This window comes from Amblyomma americanum, unplaced genomic scaffold (genome assembly GCF_052857255.1).
Source record: "Amblyomma americanum isolate KBUSLIRL-KWMA unplaced genomic scaffold, ASM5285725v1 scaffold_420, whole genome shotgun sequence".
NCBI classification, from domain to species: Eukaryota; Metazoa; Arthropoda; class Arachnida; order Ixodida; family Ixodidae; genus Amblyomma; species Amblyomma americanum.
The window spans coordinates 29,268-50,000 of record NW_027526891.1 but is presented as its reverse complement, the minus strand read 5'-3'; the positions used below and the strand labels follow the sequence as shown (position 1 = coordinate 50,000).

At 49.6% G+C, this 20,733-nt stretch overlaps 1 long non-coding RNA gene across 1 annotated transcript; it reads right to left on the bottom strand.

Moving 5' to 3' along the window:
- Positions 1-3,074: 3,074 nt before the first annotated feature.
- On the bottom strand, positions 3,075-20,454 carry LOC144112571 (uncharacterized). Its single transcript, XR_013310314.1, has 3 exons — positions 20,343-20,454; positions 16,410-16,595; positions 3,075-3,243 (listed from the first exon to the last, which is right to left on the bottom strand). It is a non-coding gene; the product is annotated as an uncharacterized LOC144112571 (long non-coding RNA).
- Between the last annotated feature and the right edge of the window lie 279 nt (positions 20,455-20,733).

The window sequence follows — 20,733 nt, the reverse complement described above, 5'->3', positions numbered from 1 at the left end:
CGTCGCACAGCGCACCATTGTTTTTATGTTTTGCCACCGTCGAAATACTGCCACTGCAGCAGGATCGGGATCGAACCCGCGACCCTGAGATCAGCAGCCGAACGCCAAAGCCACTAAGCCATGTGGTGGGTGCTTCCAAATATTCATCTAACTGCTATTTCTATGGACTGCTTTCCTGTCGCACTAAACAATGCAATACTTGCTTTAACTATTCGCTTAATAATTCTTTAGGCATGCTGTTTTGTCTTCGCTGAGAACGAATAAACAACTGAGGCTCCTGAACCTTCACGCTGTCAGCAGGCAAAGGACACCTGCAGCTGCATTCCTTTAATACAAGCACATGCATCAGTTTTTGTGCTTATACGCAGGTTGGAGTGGAACGTCAATTCTTATAAATGTCCGACATGAGTATGACGACATCGATACAGACACAAGACAGCAACGGCAAGCTGCAATACGGGCACTGCCTTTGATAAAAACAACTTACTTGTGTGGTGCATTCTTTTCAGCCATCTCCTGCTTTTCGATACAGCTAACTCATTGTTAGAAGCATACAGAAGCAGTGAGCCACTCACAACTTGGCTCCGGGCCCTCCGGCTCTGCTTCTCGCATCGATTCTTTTGACTTTAAAAGCGCACTTACAACGAAAGGTGGGCGACCTGTCACATTTGCAAACAGCGCACCTGTTTTGCACCTTGCTAGCCATGACGAAGCAAGTACGCATCGAAACGACCACTGAATGTGGGGGAAGACAGAAATACAAGAAAAGCATTTAAAGCTCTAGCGCACAAATTCAATACGACGCACATTTTTATTTTTATCTTCGAGCAGCCACGATCTACCGCTGACGCTAATACTGTAGAAGCTTGGGCAAGTTGGTGTGACATGGTTTTTTCAGCAGCGCAGGGGACAAAGGACGTGACAAGTGCACAGACACGGCGCTGAACTTACAACTGGTTTATTGAGGTGATTTTCACTACTTAAACACAGTGGCAACCAATCTCAAATGAAAAGACAGATACACAAAACAGATTGACGAAAATGACAATTCCTGAGCACAGGTCTACAGTGGCACAAGACCAGCTGCGCACGTTTTTCTATTCTCATCAAGGAAACGTAGTTGTTTATCAGGCAGAGCTATTGAGGCAACGCTTACGCATTCATCTTTGAATTTATGGATTTCATGAGCTTCAATATTTCACGAGTGATTTTTGTTCTATTATCTGACAGCACTCGACACTGAGTGAAAACAGGATAACACGGCGGTTTTTTGTTCTTTTTTCTTTCCTCTGTGCAGTCTCTGCAATGAATGCCAAGGTGACGGGAAGCGGTGCCACTCACGTTGTTGTTGTGTTCCCGCAGCCGGTCGTTGAGGCAACGACCAGTTTGCCACGTGTAGTGCTTGCCACATGTAAGCGGAAACCTGTACACAACATTGCTGCTACATGGTACAAAACCTTTTTGGTGTTTCTTATCGCAGCCAACCATCCTTTCATTGCTGCTGTTTACAATATGGCAGAGTTTGGAGAGCTTATCGGGCGCGGAAAAAACAACGTTTACATCGGCACGCGCTCCCACCCTTTTCAGATTATGTGAAATGCGGTGTAGATAAGGAATAACCACATACTTTCTTTTTTCTTCCTTGGGCCTTTCAGTGGAATCTCCGCGGCCTGAATTAATGATTTCTCTTTGCAGGCTCTCTGATATTGCAATCAGAAGGTCGGAAGGGTATCCTGCTGCTTGTAAGCGTACCACCTGATTTTGATAGCTGCCTTGCATCGCATGATGGCATGATTTTTCTAGGGCATTTCTTAAAACACAACTTTGCGATGCCGCGCTTTACAAGCTTAGAATGTGCAGAAGCGAAAGGCGTGAGGGGCTTCTGGCATCGTGGCTTGTAACGCCAGCACACATGGCTATTTTTGAGGAACATGGCAAGATCTAAAAAACGTAACTTTCCTTCACAAGGCGTTTCATGCGTCAAAACAAGAGGGTCAAGACAGGTGTGAAAAATTGATAAAACTTTCGAGACTGAGGCCTCTGCGTCAGTAACTGCACATGTCATCAAAACTAAAAAATCATCTACTAACCTAAAAACACGAGCCACGCTTTCGTCTAGTTGACTATCAAGGAGCCTGTCATGGTGCGCGAGATAAATGTCGCTCAGTATCGGAGCTATGCATGAACCAATGCAGACGCCATTGCTCTGGAGGTAAACAGATTCATTCCAGGTGGAAAATGTCGAGTTAAGGTAAAAAGTAAGGAGTTCCAAGAAGTTGCTATTGCTGATGCCTGCAGAATTCTGGAAAGCTACCACACCGAAGGAATCAATGCATTCTTCAACACTTGCCAGCAGTTTCTTTTGCGGAAGGGAATAATATAAATCTTTTATATCGATAGAGCAGGCCGAAAAGCCTTTCTTTGGGTATTGTTGCAAGAAAGCGATTACTTGGTTAGAACTCTTCACCTGAAAAGGGTCGTCAATGGTTAAGAGGTTCAGCTTGTCTTGCAAAAATTAACGCGACAGACTTTTGCCATGTGCCATCCTCGGTGACTATTGCTCAAAGTGGGCAGTCCAGCTTGTGAGTTTTGGCTGTGAAGAATATCTTTAAGCAGGACCCCTTGCTTTTCTCTATACACTTGGCTAGGGATTCCAAATTCATTTGTGCACACATTTTCCGTGCTCGGGCTTTCACTTTACTTAGAGCGACATCGCTTCTCTGTCGGAAAGTTGAACTGATAGCATTTTCTGCTTTCGATAAGTAGAGCGCTTTTGGCATCACAGTAAAACCTCCCTCTTTATCAGCGTCTAATAGGGTCAGCGAATTGTTCTTTAAAAACGAAACGGTGAATTTGATTGGAATTCTACACCCGGTAGGTTTACACTTTGCCAAAATGTCCACTCCATCTGAAACACATCGGTCCACTTCAGGAGCCGCTGCTAGGCTGGAAACTTGTCTCACCATCGCAAGAAGTTCCGGTGCCGATCGCCTGGGTTCGACGGCGAACTATGGTCCTCGTCTAAGGACGTCTTGTACTTGTTCCGGCAAGGACACTTCAGCATAGGTGTGGACTGGACTGAAGCTTTCCTGATGCGTCTTCTTAGTGATGGCTCGAAGCTGCGGCAGCCCGCACTGCCATAAGAATTCGGTAGTCTTGTCTGCCGTCTGAGACCACCGCCGCCATTCAAGTGCGCCATGAGCTGAAGATGTGCCGCTGTGTGCTCTCAGGAAGGGCCATTCTCTGTAGAGGCAAAATCACTCGTGAAATCATTGAAGCTCATGAAATCCATAAATTCAAAGATGAATGCGTAAGCGTTGCCTCAATAGCTCTGTCTGATAAAGAACTACGTTTCCTTGATGAGAATAGAAAAACGTGCGCAGCTGGTCTTGTGCCACTGTAGACCTGTGCTCAGGAATTGTCATTTTCGTCAATCTGTTTTGTGTATCTGTCTTTTCATTTGAGATTGGTTGCCACTGTACTTAAGTAGTGAAAATCACCTCAATAAACCAGTTGTAAGTTCAGCGCCGTGTCTGTGCACTTGTCACGTCCTTTGTCCCCTGCGCTGCTGAAAAAACCGCTGACGAGCGAAGGCACGCAGGGGACCTAAGGACGCGTTCCTGGAAAATTTTTTGTAAAGTTTTCGAGCAGCCAGCTGCGCAGAAGTACGACCCTTTACGTCACTGAAGACTGACATGAAACTATATTCGTGACTAATCAATACTCCACACAATGTAATATCAAAGCACAAGCGCATCGCAAAAGCGCGCTGAAATGGACAGGGAGAGCAGCAGACACGACCTGCTCACGCTTCGTGTCCTGGCCAACAGGCGGCGAAGCCAATGCCATGAGCATTGCCTATAGTTTTAATGCGTCTGTGTCAAAGTATGTGCTATGCAAAATGCTGTTTATCTTTCATCATAGTTCCCAGCATGGTGTGACATTCTTCCTTGTTCAACACGTCTGCTGTACACCTAAGGCACTTGACTAAGAAGCAAACAAGTGGAGTTTTTTTTTCTCATAATTCAATGAGAAAAAATTTTTAATTGCTACATCTACAGCAAGATAGAGACTTGGGACATACTGTGAATGGAACATGTGCATTTGCCAGAAAAATGCTTGGTGTCAGTGCATGGACAGCGTTTAATGGAAAGAAGGAGAGGCAAGAATAAGCAGGTGGAAGTGGTCGACACCCAGCACAGAATGGCCAGGAAGTGGAGATTAGTGGCGCAGCATCCTGTATGACAACTTCCCAGAGCTGGCATTGAGGTCATGCATGCACAAATTTTCCCACCACAATGTAAGATGCTAACTACATGGCATATGCTTTAAAGGGTTCCAGGCACAAAGTTTTTCGGTGTCAGTTTATTTGCCTTCAAAGAGGCCTACGGGCCTAGCAATCATGAAAATAAGCGCAAAACACCAGTGCATAGTGTGAATAATTAATTACAAGCCATTTTGTACACAATGCCTTTGGTCTCAGTCAGCGCCAGCGCGCAAGTGAACAACACCTGAGTTTAGCGACGTCACAATAATTAAAGCAAGTGCACCATGACATCACTCGATGTTGGTGGAAATGGTTTCGTTTATGGGGGTTAAACGTCCGAAAGCGACTCAGGCTATGAGGGACGCTGTAGTGAAGGGCTCCGCAAAATTTCCACCACCTGGGGTTCTTTAATGTGCACCGACATTGCGCGGTACACGGGCCTCTAGAATTTCACCTCCATCGAAATTTGACCAACGCGGCCGGGATCGAACCCACGTCTTTCGGGTCAGCAGCCAAGCGCCATAACCACTGAGCCGCGGCGGCTGCCCGATGTGGGTGGAAATGGCGACAGGCTCATCGGACAGCATTAAAAACGGGGAGGAGGAAGAGGAAGACGACGCTGCTCGATCTGTTGTCACCTCAGCTCAGTAATTTTGCCTTGTTTTCTAGTTATTAACTAGGTTATTTCCACCCTTGGAAGACGGCCGCGTCTTTAAGGCGGTACTGTCCCTACGGGAAGGGTACAGCAGCTCCGGAGCCGGTATCCTTAAAGGGACAGCGCCATCCGAAGGAGCCCAGTGGGGCGGAGGCGGCCATGGCATCACATGGCGGGGATATGCCAGTCATCAGGGACGTCCAGCAGTGCAGTGCGTCATCATCGCTCAGTGGGGACGACTCAACTATCGTCGCCTCTGACGAGGAAGTGGCTGACATGGCGGAAATGGTCAACGATGGCTTCAAAGTGGTGAGTCATCGGAAGCACCGGACAGTCGGCATCCCAGTGATAGTTCAGCCAAAAGAGAAAGGTGTTGACTTCAGAGAGTGGAACCCTATCAGGCTGTTCGATGATATTGTAATGTGAAGATGTGCACACCAAAAGGGAAAAATATATTTACAGGGAAACAGCTTACAGCCACGCAGCCGAACAACCGGGCACGCGAAGCCCAGCCACAGAAACGCACTTCGTCCTCTTCGCGTTCCAAGCGCGAGCGCACCAAGCACGAGCGTTCCAAGCACAAGCACAACCGTAGCATAACTCCCGGCGGCAAAAGCACCGTCCCGGTGCTAAGTGGATGATGTAGCAGGCGTGTGGTACGGTTTGAGACGGACTACATGAACGACGTCAGTCAAAGGGCTAGTGGACGACGTCGGAGCATGAAGAGGTGTAATCTCGTAGGTCACGTCGGTCACCTGACGGAGAACTCGATAAGGGCCACTGTACTGACGTAGAAGTTTCTCAGAGAGGCCGACATGGCGAGAAGGAGACCAAAGGAGGACGAGTGAGCCCGGCGGATAGTGTACTGGGCGATGCCGGCGGTCGTAAACTGACTTCTGGTAGGTCTGAGATGCGGTGAGCCGGTCTCGGGCGATTTCACGGGCCATAGTTGCTCGGGAGATGGCGTCACGTGCATACTCTGTGGTCGAGGCAGTAGAACTCGGTAGTAATGTATCCAATGGCAGCGCAGGATGCCGACCAAACAGAAGGTAGAAAGGAGAATAGCCGGTGGTATCATGCCGCGACGAATTATAAGCAAATGTTACATAAGGCAAGGCAACGTCCCAATCGCGGTGGTCGGGCGAGACATACATGGATAGCATATCGGTCAGAGTCCTGTTGAGGCGCTCGGTAAGCCCGTTCGTCTGGGGATGGTAAGCTGTAGTGAGCTTATGCTGCGTGCCACAGGACCGGAGGATATCGTCAACTACTCGGGACAAAAAGTAGCGGCCGCGGTCCGTCAGCAATTGGTGTGGAGCGCCGTGGTGAAGGATTACGTTCTGCAATAGGAAGTCGGCGACATCGGTTGCACAACTTGTTGGTAACGCACGCGTGATAGCGTACCGGGTCGCATAGTCGGTCGCGACAGCAATCCAACGGTTGCCGGAGCAGGACGTCGGGAAAGGTCCGAGAAGGTCGAGTCCAACACGGTAGAATGGTTCGAGAGGTACGTCAATAGGCTGTAGAAGGCCAGCAGGCAACGTTGATGGTCTCTTCCTGCGTTGACAGAGGTCGCAGGAGGCAACGTAACGCCGAACAGAGCGGTACAGACCAGGCCAAAAGAAGCGGCGTCGGACCCGATCGTATGTGCGGGAGACGCCGAGGTGGCCTGCGGTCGGTAGGTCGTGTAGTTCCGCTAGGACAGATGAACGGAGACGCTGGGGAACGACTAGCAGGAGCGGAGGTCCGTCAGGACGAAGGTTGCGGCGGTATAGGACGCCATCCTGAATGACGAACAGTTGCAATGAAGGATCTCGGCTGGCACAGTTGAGGCGATCAATGAGAATACGCAAGGAAGAGTCTTGTCGCTGCTCGTCCGCGATGTTAACCAGATCGGAGATAGCGAAGAGGCACGGGCCGAGGTCGTTGTCTCCAGGATCAGGCGGCTCTACAGGGTGCCGAGACAGGCAGTCGGCGTCTTGATGGAGACGCCCTGACTTGTAATGAACAGTGTAAGAATACTCTTGGAGGCGCAACGTCCAACGTCCGAGCCGGCCTGTGGGGTCTTTCAGTGAAGACAGCCAACAAAGGGCGTGGTGATCGGTCACTACGGAGAATGGACGGCCAAACAGGTACGGTCGGAACTTAGCTACGGCCCAAACAAGAGCTAGACACTCGCGCTCTGTAATTGAGTAATTTCGCTCAGCTGTAGAAAGGAGGCGGCTGGCATATGCAATAACGCGTTCTTGCCCTTGGTGACGTTGGGCTAGCACGGCGCCAATCCCATAACCGCAGGCGTCTGTGCGAACTTCAGTCGGAGCCGACGGATCAAAATAGGCCAGAATAGGTGGGGAGGTGAGTAAGTCGACTAGCGAAGAAAAGGCCTCCTCTTGGGCAGGGCCCCAGGTAAAAGGGGTGTCTTTCTTTAGAAGGTCGGTCAGGGGGCGAGCGGTGCCGGCAAAATTTTTGATGAAACGGCGGAAGTACGAGCAGAGGCCGACGAAGCTGCGCACATCCGTAGACGACTGGGGAATAGGGAAGTCCTTGACGGCTTTAACTTTAACAGGATCCGGGCGGACACCGGAAGCGTCGACTAGATGTCCGAGAATGGTGAGTTGGCGGCGACCGAATTGACATTTCGACGAATTGAGCTGTAGCCCGGCTCGACGGAAGACAGAAAGAATGCTCGCCAGTCTTTCGAGGTGCGTGGTAAACGTGGGCGAAAAAACCACAACATCGTCGAGGTAACATAGACATGTGGACCATTTAAAGCCGCGAAGCAAGGAGTCCATCATTCTTTCGAAGGTAGCTGGCGCATTACAGAGACCGAATGGCATAACTTTAAACTGATATAAGCCGTCCGGTGTGACGAATGCCGTCTTTTCGCGGTCATTGTCATCAACAGAGATTTGCCAATACCCGGACCGAAGGTCAATTGAAGAGAAAAATTTGGCTCCGTGAAGGCAGTCCAAAGCATCGTCTATTCTTGGGAGTGGATAGACGTCTTTTTTTGTTATGTTGTTTAGGTGCCGGTAATCAACGCAAAAGCGCCAGCTGCCGTCCTTCTTTTTAACCAGCACAACTGGGGAGGCCCAAGGGCTCGACGAGGGCTCTATGATGTCTTTACTGAGCATCTTGTCCACCTCTTGCTGTATGATGGTGCGTTCTGTACTGGACACTCTGTAGGGTCGTCTGTGAATAGGAGCTGCGTCACCGGTGTTGATGCGATGCGTGACCACAGATGTTCGAGCCAAAGGGCGGTCATCGAAGTCAAAGATGTCGCGAAAAGACGACAGAAGATACCGAAGGTCGTGAGCTTGCCCTGGTAAGAGGTCAGCAGCAATCATTTTTGCATATTCATCAGGTGGTGGGACGTCAGAGTCGCGGCAGTTCGACGAGGGTGGGACGCTTCTCACCGCCGATACGACGCATTCGGCAGCAGGGCACAGCGTGGCGAGCGACATACCTTGTGGGAGCGGCTGAACGTAAGAGGCAAAGTTGAGAACCGGAAGGGACGCTTGATTTGCCGACATGGTGACAACTGTATGCGCAAGGGCAACACTGCGTGTAAAGGGCACATCAGGAACCGGAGTAATGATGTAGTCACCATCGGGAACTGGCAGGACCGAGGAGAAACGGACATAAGTGGCGGCATCGGGGTCCAGGCGGACAAAGTCGGCGGTGCACAGTCGGTGAACAATTGGATCCGGTGGCTCTGAAGGAACAGGTAGAGCGAGTTGAACGATGCTTGTGGCGCAATCTATAAGGGCGGAATGGTCGGTGAGAAAGTCAAGGCCGAGAATGATGTCATGAGGGCAGTGTTCGAGGACAGTGAAGAGCACAGAAGTATGGCGGCCGGCTATTGAAACACGAGCAGTACACATTCCGACGACAATAGACATACCGCCATCTGCAACACGGACCACAGTTGAGGGGGCAGGAGTGAGCACTTTCCTTAGGCGACGGCGAAGACGAGCATTCATGACTGAGACGTGCGCTCCAGTGTCGATCAGAGCGGTAACAGGGACCCCGTCCACGTCGACGTTAAGGATGTTCCGATGAGCATGAAGAGTTAAAGGAGGGTTTTCTGGTCGGGTCGTCAGAGCAGCATCACCCCCAGACGCTGCAGCCATCAGTTTTCCGACCGGGAGCGGGCATATGGGGCCGGCGACGAAGGGCGGCGAGGTCGGGGCGATGGAGATCGACGGCGCTGAGGTGACGACGAACGGTTGGTAAGCGGGATCTGAGCGTTGTGGCCAGAAGAGGTCGTTTCCGAGGGCGAGGGAGAGCGGCGGGAATATGCAGAACCCGGCGGGTAGCGGCTGTAGGTCGAGGACGGACGGCTTCGGCAGTGTCGAGATATGTGGCCAACTCGGGAGCAGTTAAAGCAGATGGGCCTGTCATCAGGTGTTCTCCATTCATCTGGATTGCGGCTGCGTCGAGGGTAGTATGCACGTTCAGAACCGAGCTCCGGGGACATGCGGCGAGCATATGGGGCACTAACTGAGCAAACAGGTTGAATCCCAAGATTGGCAAATTCTTTGCGAACGACAGCCTGTATAAGGGATACTGCTGGAGTACGGTCTGTTGCGGGTGGATGAAACGCAACGGGGGACATTGCCTCTACTTCTTGGCGCACAAGTCGTGTCAGGCTCTCAGATGTCGGCAGACGGCTCGGTGGAGTCGAGTCTACACAGGACGACGTCGCAGTCGTATTCGGCAACCGCGTGAACTGCGGAGAAATTCGGCGGCTCTTCGCTTGTTCGAACCGGCGGCATTCCTTGATGATTGCGTCAACCGTTCCGCAGTCCTTGTATACAAGAAGGTTAAAGGCGTCATCTGCGATGCCTTTGAGCACGTGACCTACTTTGTCGCACTCTGACATAGTGGCGTCGACTTTCATGCAGAGAGCTAATATGTCCTGAATGTATGATACATAGGACTCTGTGGACGTTTGTGCACGGCATGCGAGCTCCTTCTTCGCAGCGAGCTGACGCCCGAATGGCTTACCAAACAGGTCACAAAGCTTGCGCTTGCAGAGATCCCAGCTGGTGAGTTCATCCTCGTGGGTCTTGAACCATACCCTGGCAGTGCCCGTCAGGTAGAAGATGACGTTGGCCAACTTTAGGGTCGGGTCCCACCGGTTGTGTGTGCTCACGCGCTCGTACATTGCGAGCCAGTCCTCCACGTCGACGCCGTCCGTTCCGTTGAAGGTCCCAGGATCTCTCGGATGGGCAATGATGAACGCCGGGTTGGCGGACGCCGACGGAGCGGCCCCTTCGCTGGTCATGGTTGAAGAGCCGGCGAGCTGACGACCGCTGCGAAGTTCCGTGCTTGCTGTGGCTGTACCCCGCACCTCCACCAATAATGTAACGTGAAGATGTGCACACCAAAAGGGAAAAATATATTTACAGGGAAACAGCTTACAGCCACGCAGCCGAACAACCGGGCACGCGAAGCCCAGCCACAGAAACGCACTTCGTCCTCTTCGCGTTCCAAGCGCGAGCGCACCAAGCACGAGCGTTCCAAGCACAAGCACAACCGTAGCAATATTAAAGTACTACTGGGATCTGCTCCGATTCGCAGTCGCTTCACAACGCAAGGGGCTCTTCATCTAGATATCTCAACGGAAGAGCAAGTAGACATTCTTCTGCGGTGCTCTCAGATCGGTGGCATACGAGTTCCAAGCCCGGTTGCCACACTCCTACATGACTAACACATGTGTTATAAGGGGAAGTACCAGTGTGGTATTCGGAAAGTGCCCTTCTTGACTACTTGAAACCGCAAGGAGTTCTGCACGTGCGACGGTTAATGCGCCGGGTGGAGCCTGGAGAACAACAATGGGCAGCGAAGCCTACAAACTCTATTGTGCTAACGTTTGCTCCCGACACCGAGCGCCCTGGATTAATTGACCTTGGTTTCACCAAACATGCAGTCCACGAGTTCGTTGAAACTCCTCCCCGGTGCTTCAGGTGCCAACGCTTTGGACATGTAGCGAGAGTTTGCAACAAAGATCAACGTTGCAAGCGGTGTGGTGGTGGCCATGATTACAAAGAGTGCAAGGCAGATTTTGCTTGTGCTAATTGTGGAGGTGACCATCCAGCGAGTTTCAGTGGCTGCACATTCCGTGTAAGCGCCTTACACCGTCGCAAGTCCTTCATTAGTGGCCCCAAACCACAACCTACTGAGAAGCCGATACATGGAAGTGAAGGGTTCCCTGCGCTCGAGTCGGAAGCTCGGGACGTGGTAGCAAGCGACGTCGCTGCACGACCTGATCCGAGCAAGTCGGCAACGGCCTCCGAGGGCGAGCTGGCTGTTCGATCTGCTTCTGCAAAAAGTGTCCATGTTCCTCAGCGACCAGATCACAGCAAGACTCGACAGCAAGGAGGACATCCCCTTGCCTTAAAAGAGATGCAGACACCAGCTACCGTGGCCAAGAGTGGGTCCCAGTCCACGTCTTTTGTCGAAGTGGTGTGCCAGTGCGTGCAGCAAAATAAGGAGCTCAAAACCCGGAATCTTTCCGACCTTCTACGCGTTTTGTTTGATGTCCTGCGTTCATATAGCCAAGCGATGCAGCCTGGCACTTTGAAGAACTTTATACAGCTGGTGCTTTCCTTTGAGACCTTGATCGCCGCCTTCGCAGAGAACTTCAACTCCTAGATGGCTAGTTTACTTCAACCTGTTGCAACTAAAAACCCTAGAAAAGTGCCGTTTATCATGCAATGGAACTGCGTTGGGATTATAAGTCGATTAGCAGAACTAAAATTGTTCTTGAAAGAGACCTGTGTTCCAGTACTGGCCCTCTCGGAGGCTTGCTTGCCAAGCGGGAGGTCATTGCCGGGATACGTCGCCCACAAGAATTGCAGCATAAAGTCTTTTCCCGCAGGAAGTGCCGCCCTTTACATACGAAGGGAGATTCCTCATGTGGCTTTGAACGTCACCGATCTTTGCACTGACAGTATTGAGGTAGTGGCTGTGAGGATTCGGCTCGCCTTCCGATCTCTGTCCATTGCATCAGTATACGTGTCCCCGCGGAAGAAGGTCGATATGGCTTTGTTCCTCCAGCAACTTTGTGACCGCTGCCCAGCACCCAGAATCATCTGCGCTGACTTCAACGCCCACCACCCTGCCTGGGGTGACAGGAACACAGATCCTCGCGGACGCCAACTTGTAAAAGTCATCGACAGTTTGGACCTGTGCGTGGCCAATGACGGAAGTCCCACTTTCTTTCGGCCTCCAACCTCACCCACATCTATAGACCTAACCTTACATTCACCTGACGTCCGTGTGCAGTGGTCAACTAGAGCTGACCGAATGGGAAGTGATCACTACCCGATATTTGTGTTTACTGCCGACTTCCATCTGCGTGGTCCTAAAATTTGCCATGTGGTTAATTAGGACAAATACAGGGAGCACTTAGCCTGTGTTTCCGGTGATGTGACAGACAAAATGATTTATGCTAAGATGGCTGCTACCACGGCGCTCAAGCTACCTGATCATTTTCCGACTCCGGATTTAAAACTCAGGAACCTCTGCGCAGCGCGCAGAAGGGCGGAGCGACAACTGTTGCGGAAGAAGGACGACAGAGCCTTGAAGACAACTTTCAACAGGCTCAAGTCTGCCATTAGACGTCATGCGAACAAGCTCTGTAGGTCCCAGTGGGCATCCTTTTGCGCTAGTTTGACTGTTTTCTCACCGATAACGAGAATTTGGCGTGTCGTTGGCAGTCCTGCTGGTGGCTCTCTTCCGAGTAAACCTTTCGAGGCGCTTGCATTGCGTACGCAGAAACATCTCGTGTGCTTGGCAGAGGAATTTGCGGATGCATTTGTAAATTCCAGACCAGGCATTCATCCCTGCGCTCTGCCTGCTACGTCTCCGTCTGTTATGGACGCCCCGTTCACACTTCGAGAACTACAGACAGCGCTCCGCAGCCTGCGGCGTCGCTGTGCACCAGGTCCTGACGGCATTACCAATCAAATGTTACAGAACCTGCCTCTGGAACACTGGAAGATGCTCCTAACCTATCTCAACCGACTGTGGGAGTCTGGTGACGTTCCCCCTTCATGGAAGGTGGCTTGTGTAGTCCCACTGCTGAAGGCCAGCAAAGAGATGACAGACGCGGCCTCGTATCGTCCTGTATCGCTGACGTCGTGTGTGGCTAAGCTCATGGAGAAGATGGCAAGTAAGCGTTTGTCTTGGTGGCTTGAGGATAGAAGGGCACTACCAACATGCATGACTGGATTCCGCACAGGTTTACGCGCGCAAGATAGCGTCCTGGACTTGATAAGCCACATTGAACATTAGAGTGCTTTTGGACTTTACACAAGCAAATTTCCTAGACGTATCAAAGGCTTATGATAGCGTCCTCCAGAGCTCAATACTGAATAGTCTGCAGGTCGTAGGCGTCCAGGGCTATCTTCTGCGATTCATTCACTCATTTCTCAGTGATCGTAACTTTCGAGTGCGGTTAGGCAGTACAATGAGCTCCGAAAGGGCGGTATCGCGAGGGGTACCTCAGGGTAGTGTCCTGTCCCCAACGCTCTTTAATGTTGTCATGGCCGGTCTTGCCGCAAAAGTACAAATACATTGTAGGCATGTCCATAGGTCGATATATGCAGACGACATTTGTCTTTGGTTAACCGGATATCAACACAAACGCTTAGCTCTATTAGCGCGACAGGCCGTGCTTTCAGTTGAAAGTTACCTTCAAGGTGTTGGGTTGACTCTCTCGGTGGAAAAATCTGGCTTCGTCCTGTTTCCAGGTAGGGGACGACGGTATGCGCGGCTGAGCATAGACCTTGATCAGTCTTGCCTTCGTCCGGTTAAACACATACGTTTTTTGGGCGTCACTATTGACTCACGTCTACAGTGGCGACGAGCTGTTGGATTCGATTGTGGCTTCACTATCTTCGCCGCGTCTCAATGTGCTTCGTAGAGTTGCTAGTGAGCAATGGGGAAACCATCCTGCTTCAATGATCAGGCTTCACGATGCCCTGGTGACAAGTCGCATAATGTACCAGCTCCCTTTAATTTCCCCCTCGGTATCGCAGCTGGAACGCCTTGAGGTTTTGCATAGAATGGGACTAAGGAGAGCTCTCAGCGTTCCGCGGGCTGCTCCAAACAATGCAGTACTGTATGAGTCTCAATCGAAACCTCTTCGGCTAGCCGCTTCACAAAGTCTTTTGCTGCAAATTGGCCGCCTCAGAGAGACTGTTGCCGGGAGAGCGCTTCTACAGCGCCTTCGAAAGAGATCTGAGTCCCGGGCGTACTTGGCTTTAAATACTCTTCGTTCTCTGGGTCTCGACCTTCGAGATCGACCTAAGACGTTAAAGCCACTTTGGTCCTTTCCGAGCCTCGATTGTTCCTTGACAATTCCCCACGTTCGCGCTAAGCGGAATTCTCCTTTAGCGGCAATGGGTTCGCTCGTACTGGAACATCTTGAGACCGAATATGCCAGTCATCTTCAAATTTTTACAGACGGCTCTGTGGACAAGGTGAGAGGATCTAGTGCAGCTGCTTTTCATATTCCGTCTTTGAAGTATGATTGGTCTGTTCGTTTTACTAAAGTCGTGTCCTCCACAATGGCCGAAAGCGTTGCCATTGAGGCAGCTCTAAAGAAGCTACGGTGTTGTACGCCTCAACCTACTGTCATAATTACGGATTCAAAATCTGCCCTTCAAAGGTTAGAGTACGGGTTCCCCACTGATGCCTTGAGTCTTAGATCCCTACGTCTGGTGCAGAATCTACATAGCAAAGGCTTCTCTATACGTTTTCAATGGGTGCCCTCCCACATAGGTGTCTTAGGCAACGAGATAGCAGACAACCTCGCCCATACAGCGCTCTCCGGGATTCCAGTACATGGAGTCCCTCATGAAGTCAAGCAAATGTTCAGAGATGTGGTGTTGTGCCACTTCCGTTCTTTGTGGAGCTCTCCTCATCAGCCATGTGTGACCAAGGGTCTCGAAAGGTACCAAGCCACTTTGCTGCACCGCGTTCGCACGGATTCTGCTCGTACGCCGGCGTGGATGTATAAGACTGGCCTAGCGTTGTCACCATTGCGTTCAACGTGTGGTGTGTGTGGTGACATAGAACATTACCTCTTGTGCGGTACGTTGTACAACGCGGAACGGGCTGTGTTATTCGGATCCCTCAGGAAGGCAGGAGTTCCTCACAGTTCTCTTCAGGACATTGTTTTACCGCGCGGGAGCCAGTCGAGTAGAAGGGATGCTTTTCGCCTTCTTCTACTTCACCTGCATGACACGGATTTGGCCTCCACGTGGTGACCTCAGGAGTGTCTATTTAGGTTTTTGCGGACAGTGTTTCTGCGATTTCTATTTAAGTGTCGCTACGGTGGAGCAATTGCCGGCTGCAACTGCAAGGCTAATCCCACCAGTAGTTTACAACCACTCAACTCAACTCAACTCAGCATTAAAAACAGCAATAATTTATGTTCCACTCAAAGAATGTGCCAGACACTTGCGAGATGGCAACTTCTTACGCCCATGAAAGAAATCGTACCGTAACTACCCCCTCTCTCCTCTCCACACTACCGACCCATCCCACCTTCCTGCCCTCTGTACAACGCACAAAAGGCAAACCTGACTGATATCCTCGGGGTCTGTCCGGCTTCCCCTCCACCCGGCAGGCCGGAGCCACTCCCAACATGGGAGGACTGGGAGACCTCACTACGCTCCACAGATCAGGCACGACAGAAGATCGTCGCCACCTGTGCGGGCAGCGTCAAGGACCTTTTAGCCATGAACGTTTGAGTGCGGTGTGGTCGTGCGTGGACCCAGGGGTCCTGGGAGGCCCGAATTCCTCTGCACAATAAAGTCTTTCTCTCTCTCACTCTCATGCCGTTCAATGTGTTTAAAATTTTGTGTCTGCACCCCTTTAAAGGACTATAGACACCAAATTTTTTCTTGCGTGTTTTTTTCTTTCAAACGATATCTTAGACATTCGTATGGATGAAGCACCCTGTGGTATTTGTGTACGAACGCTAAATAATTTATAATTGAATTTTTTCTTCACGGTGTTTCGGTTTCATCGACCGAAGGACGACTGTGACGTCAAGTTGATGTTTTGGCCACGTGATGAACTGGAAAAACTTTAATATATTCACTAACAGGCTCGTCATTCCATGTCTTGGAAGATGCTGGATTAAATGTCATAGTGAATTAAATCTACATATCAGCGATTATATTACAGTTTTTCTAGTAGATCACGCGAACAAAACATCAACTTGACGTCACAGTCGTCGTTCAGTCAATGAAACCGAAACAGCACGAGAGAATAAATTCAATCAAATTATTTAGCGGTTGTAGGAAAATACCACACGGTAATTCATGTATTCTAATGTCTAACGCATCCTTTGACAGAAGGAAACGCGCAATAAAATTACACTAACTGCCCACTGAAAGAGAAGACACTTTCGCAAGGCAGGAAAGCTACCTAAGGTACAAGATGGTAGGTTCCCAGATTATTTACCTGGATGAGATATGTGCAACGGCAGCAAGCGCAGTGTTGGTGGAAGGACCGAACAGTGAGCGTGTGCTGCTTGTGCCAAGATCAGGACAACCATGGCCTGGAGCAGGCTGCCAGGGAAGGGCCACCGCATCATTGTGATGCACATCAGCAATGAGAAAGGCCCATCAACGGCTCCCTGTATGTTTCCTGCATAAAACCAGAAAGGGTGAAGACTGCTATGAAGGAATGGATGGCAATCATTTTGAGATGTTTTCACTCATGTGAAGCAGCCAAAAGAAACATCCTGGCGAAACACAAGCAGTTGTGTCATTCACACCTGGACGAAGCAATGCCGACAACAGTTTTACACAAAGAAGCAGTTCAGCAGTAGCTGACAGAGAGAACACTAATGGAACGCTATGATGCCAACAATGTGGCTCCTATAAATCATGAAGCTGCCCAAACTGTGCGTTGTCAAATAACATGTAGGAGTCGCTGTGGCGAGGGCTGGCAACGTCAAGCTCTGGCTCCCACCTTAGCTTTAACCTATGGAGTTTCTCTGGGTACAAGTTAATAATGATACCAAGAATGAGCATAAAGATTTATGGCTTCCTTTGGTTGAAGCTCCGCTCAGAGACAAGACACCAACGGTGACAGCAGAAAAGTGGAGGAATTGTGCACACCACGCCATGAATAATGAAGAAAAATTCAGAGCAAACTCTGCCAGCGGCCCTCATGTTCATTAACACATACGTGTTTCACAACACATAACTATGTAGCACATTGGCTCTGGGATGCATCACAATAGTAAACCAGCGCCGACATTTCTTGCACTGCAAATTAAGACTTTACATCACCAAGGTATCAGGCTTCCAAACTGTGGAAGTGGTATGCCAGGTTTAACATCCTCAAGCAACACATGGTCCATGAAGAACACCACAGTGGACGGCTCCGGATTAATTTATACCACATGGGGTTCTTCAACGTGCATTCACGTCGCACAGCGCACCATTGTTTTTATGTTTTGCCACCGTCGAAATACTGCCACTGCAGCAGGATCGGGATCGAACCCGCGACCCTGAGATCAGCAGCCGAACGCCAAAGCCACTAAGCCATGTGGTGGGTGCTTCCAAATATTCATCTAACTGCTATTTCTATGGACTGCTTTCCTGTCGCACTAAACAATGCAATACTTGCTTTAACTATTCGCTTAATAATTCTTTAGGCATGCTGTTTTGTCTTCGCTGAGAACGAATAAACAACTGAGGCTCCTGAACCTTCACGCTGTCAGCAGGCAAAGGACACCTGCAGCTGCATTCCTTTAATACAAGCACATGCATCAGTTTTTGTGCTTATACGCAGGTTGGAGTGGAACGTCAATTCTTATAAATGTCCGACATGAGTATGACGACATCCATACAGACACAAGACAGCAACGGCAAGCTGCAATACGGGCACTGCCTTTGATAAAAACAACTTACTTGTGTGGTGCATTCTTTTCAGCCATCTCCTGCTTTTCGATACAGCTAACTCATTGTTAGAAGCATACAGAAGCAGTGAGCCACTCACAACTTGGCTCCGGGCCCTCCGGCTCTGCTTCTCGCATCGATTCTTTTGACTTTAAAAGCGCACTTACAACGAAAGGTGGGCGACCTGTCACATTTGACAACAGCGCGCCTGTTTTGCACCTTGCTAGCCATGACGAAGCAAGTACGCATCGAAACGACCACTGAATGTGGGGGAAGACAGAAATACAAGAAAAGCATTTAAAGCTCTAGCGCACAAATTCAATACGACGCACATTTTTATTTTTATCTTCGAGCAGCCACGATCTACCGCTGACGCTAATACTGTAGAAGCTTGGGCAAGTTGGTGTGACATGGTTTTTTCAGCAGCGCAGGGGACAAAGGACGTGACAAGTGCACAGACACGGCGCTGAACTTACAACTGGTTTATTGAGGTGATTTTCACTACTTAAACACAGTGGCAACCAATCTCAAATGAAAAGACAGATACACAAAACAGATTGACGAAAATGACAATTCCTGAGCACAGGTCTACAGTGGCACAAGACCAGCTGCGCACGTTTTTCTATTCTCATCAAGGAAACGTAGTTGTTTATCAGGCAGAGCTATTGAGGCAACGCTTACGCATTCATCTTTGAATTTATGGATTTCATGAGCTTCAATATTTCACGAGTGATTTTTGTTCTATTATCTGACAGCACTCGACACTGAGTGAAAACAGGATAACACGGCGGTTTTTTGTTCTTTTTTCTTTCCTCTGTGCAGTCTCTGCAATGAATGCCAAGGTGACGGGAAGCGGTGCCACTCACGTTGCTGTTGTGTTCCCGCAGCCGGTCGTTGAGGCAACGACCAGTTTGCCACGTGTAGTGCTTGCCACATGTAAGCGGAAACCTGTACACAACATTGCTGCTACATGGTACAAAACCTTTTTGGTGTTTCTTATCGCAGCCAACCATCCTTTCATTGCTGCTGTTTACAATATGGCAGAGTTTGGAGAGCTTATCGGGCGCGGAAAAAACAACGTTTACATCGGCACGCGCTCCCACCCTTTTCAGATTATGTGAAATGCGGTGTAGATAAGGAATAACCACATACTTTCTTTTTTCTTCCTTGGGCCTTTCAGTGGAATCTCCGCGGCCTGAATTAATGATTTCTCTTTGCAGGCTCTCTGATATTGCAATCAGAAGGTCGGAAGGGTATCCTGCTGCTTGTAAGCGTACCACCTGATTTTGATAGCTGCCTTGCATCGCATGATGGCACGATTTTTCTAGGGCATTTCTTAAAACACAACTTTGCGATGCCGCGCTTCACAAGCTTAGAATGTGCAGAAGCGAAAGGCGTGAGGGGCTTCTGGCATCGTGGCTCGTAACGCCAGCACACATGGCTATTTTTGAGGAACATGGCAAGATCTAAAAAACGTAACTTTCCTTCACAAGGCGTTTCATGCGTCAAAACAAGAGGGTCAAGACAGGTGTGAAAAATTGATAAAACTTTCGAGACTGAGGCCTCTGCGTCAGTAACTGCACATGTCATCAAAACTAAAAAATCATCTACTAACCTAAAAACACGAGCCACGCTTTCGTCTAGTTGACTATCAAGGAGCCTGTCATGGTGCGCGAGATAAATGTCGCTCAGTATCGGAGCTATGCATGAACCAATGCAGACGCCATTGCTCTGGAGGTAAACAGATTCATTCCAGGTGGAAAATGTCGAGTTAAGGTAAAAAGTAAGGAGTTCCAAGAAGTTGCTATTGCTGATGCCTGCAGAATTCTGGAAAGCTACCACACCAAAGGAATCAATGCATTCTTCAACACTTGCCAGCAGTTTCTTTTGCGGAAGGGAATAATATAAATCTTTTATATCGATAGAGCAGGCCGAAAAGCCTTTCTTTGGGTATTGTTGCAAGAAAGCGATTACTTGGTTAGAACTCTTCACCTGAAAAGGGTCGTCAATGGTTAAGAGGTTCAGCTTGTCTTGCAAAAATTAACGCGACAGACTTTTGCCATGTGCCATCCTCGGTGACTATTGCTCAAAGTGGGCAGTCCAGCTTGTGAGTTTTGGCTGTGAATATCTTTAAGCAGGACCCCTTGCTTTTCTCTATACACTTGGCTAGGGATTCCAAATTCATTTGTGCACACATTTTCCGTGCTCGGGCTTTCACTTTACTTAGAGCGACATCGCTTCTCTGTCGGAAAGTTGAACTGATAGCATTTTCTGCTTTCGATAAGTAGAGCGCTTTTGGCATCACAGTAAAACCTCCCTCTTTATCAGCGTCTAATAGGGTCAGCGAATTGTTCTTTAAAAACGAAACGGTGAATTTGATTGGAATTCTACACCCGGTAGGTTTACACTTTGCCAAAATGTCCACTCCATCTGAAACACATCGGTCCACTTCAGGAGCCGCTGCTAGGCTGGAAACTTGTCTCACCATCGCAAGAAGTTCCGGTGCCGATCGCCTGGGTTCGACGGCGAACTATGGTCCTCGTCTAAGGACGTCTTGTACTTGTTCCGGCAAGGACACTTCAGCATAGGTGTGGACTGGACTGAAGCTTTCCTGATGCGTCTTCTTAGTGATGGCTCGAAGCTGCGGCAGCCCGCACTGCCATAAGAATTCGGTAGTCTTGTCTGCCGTCTGAGACCACCGCCGCCATTCAAGTGCGCCATGAGCTGAAGATGTGCCGCTGTGTGCTCTCAGGAAGGGCCATTCTCTGTAGAGGCAAAATCACTCGTGAAATCATTGAAGCTCATGAAATCCATAAATTCAAAGATGAATGCGTAAGCGTTGCCTCAATAGCTCTGTCTGATAAAGAACTACGTTT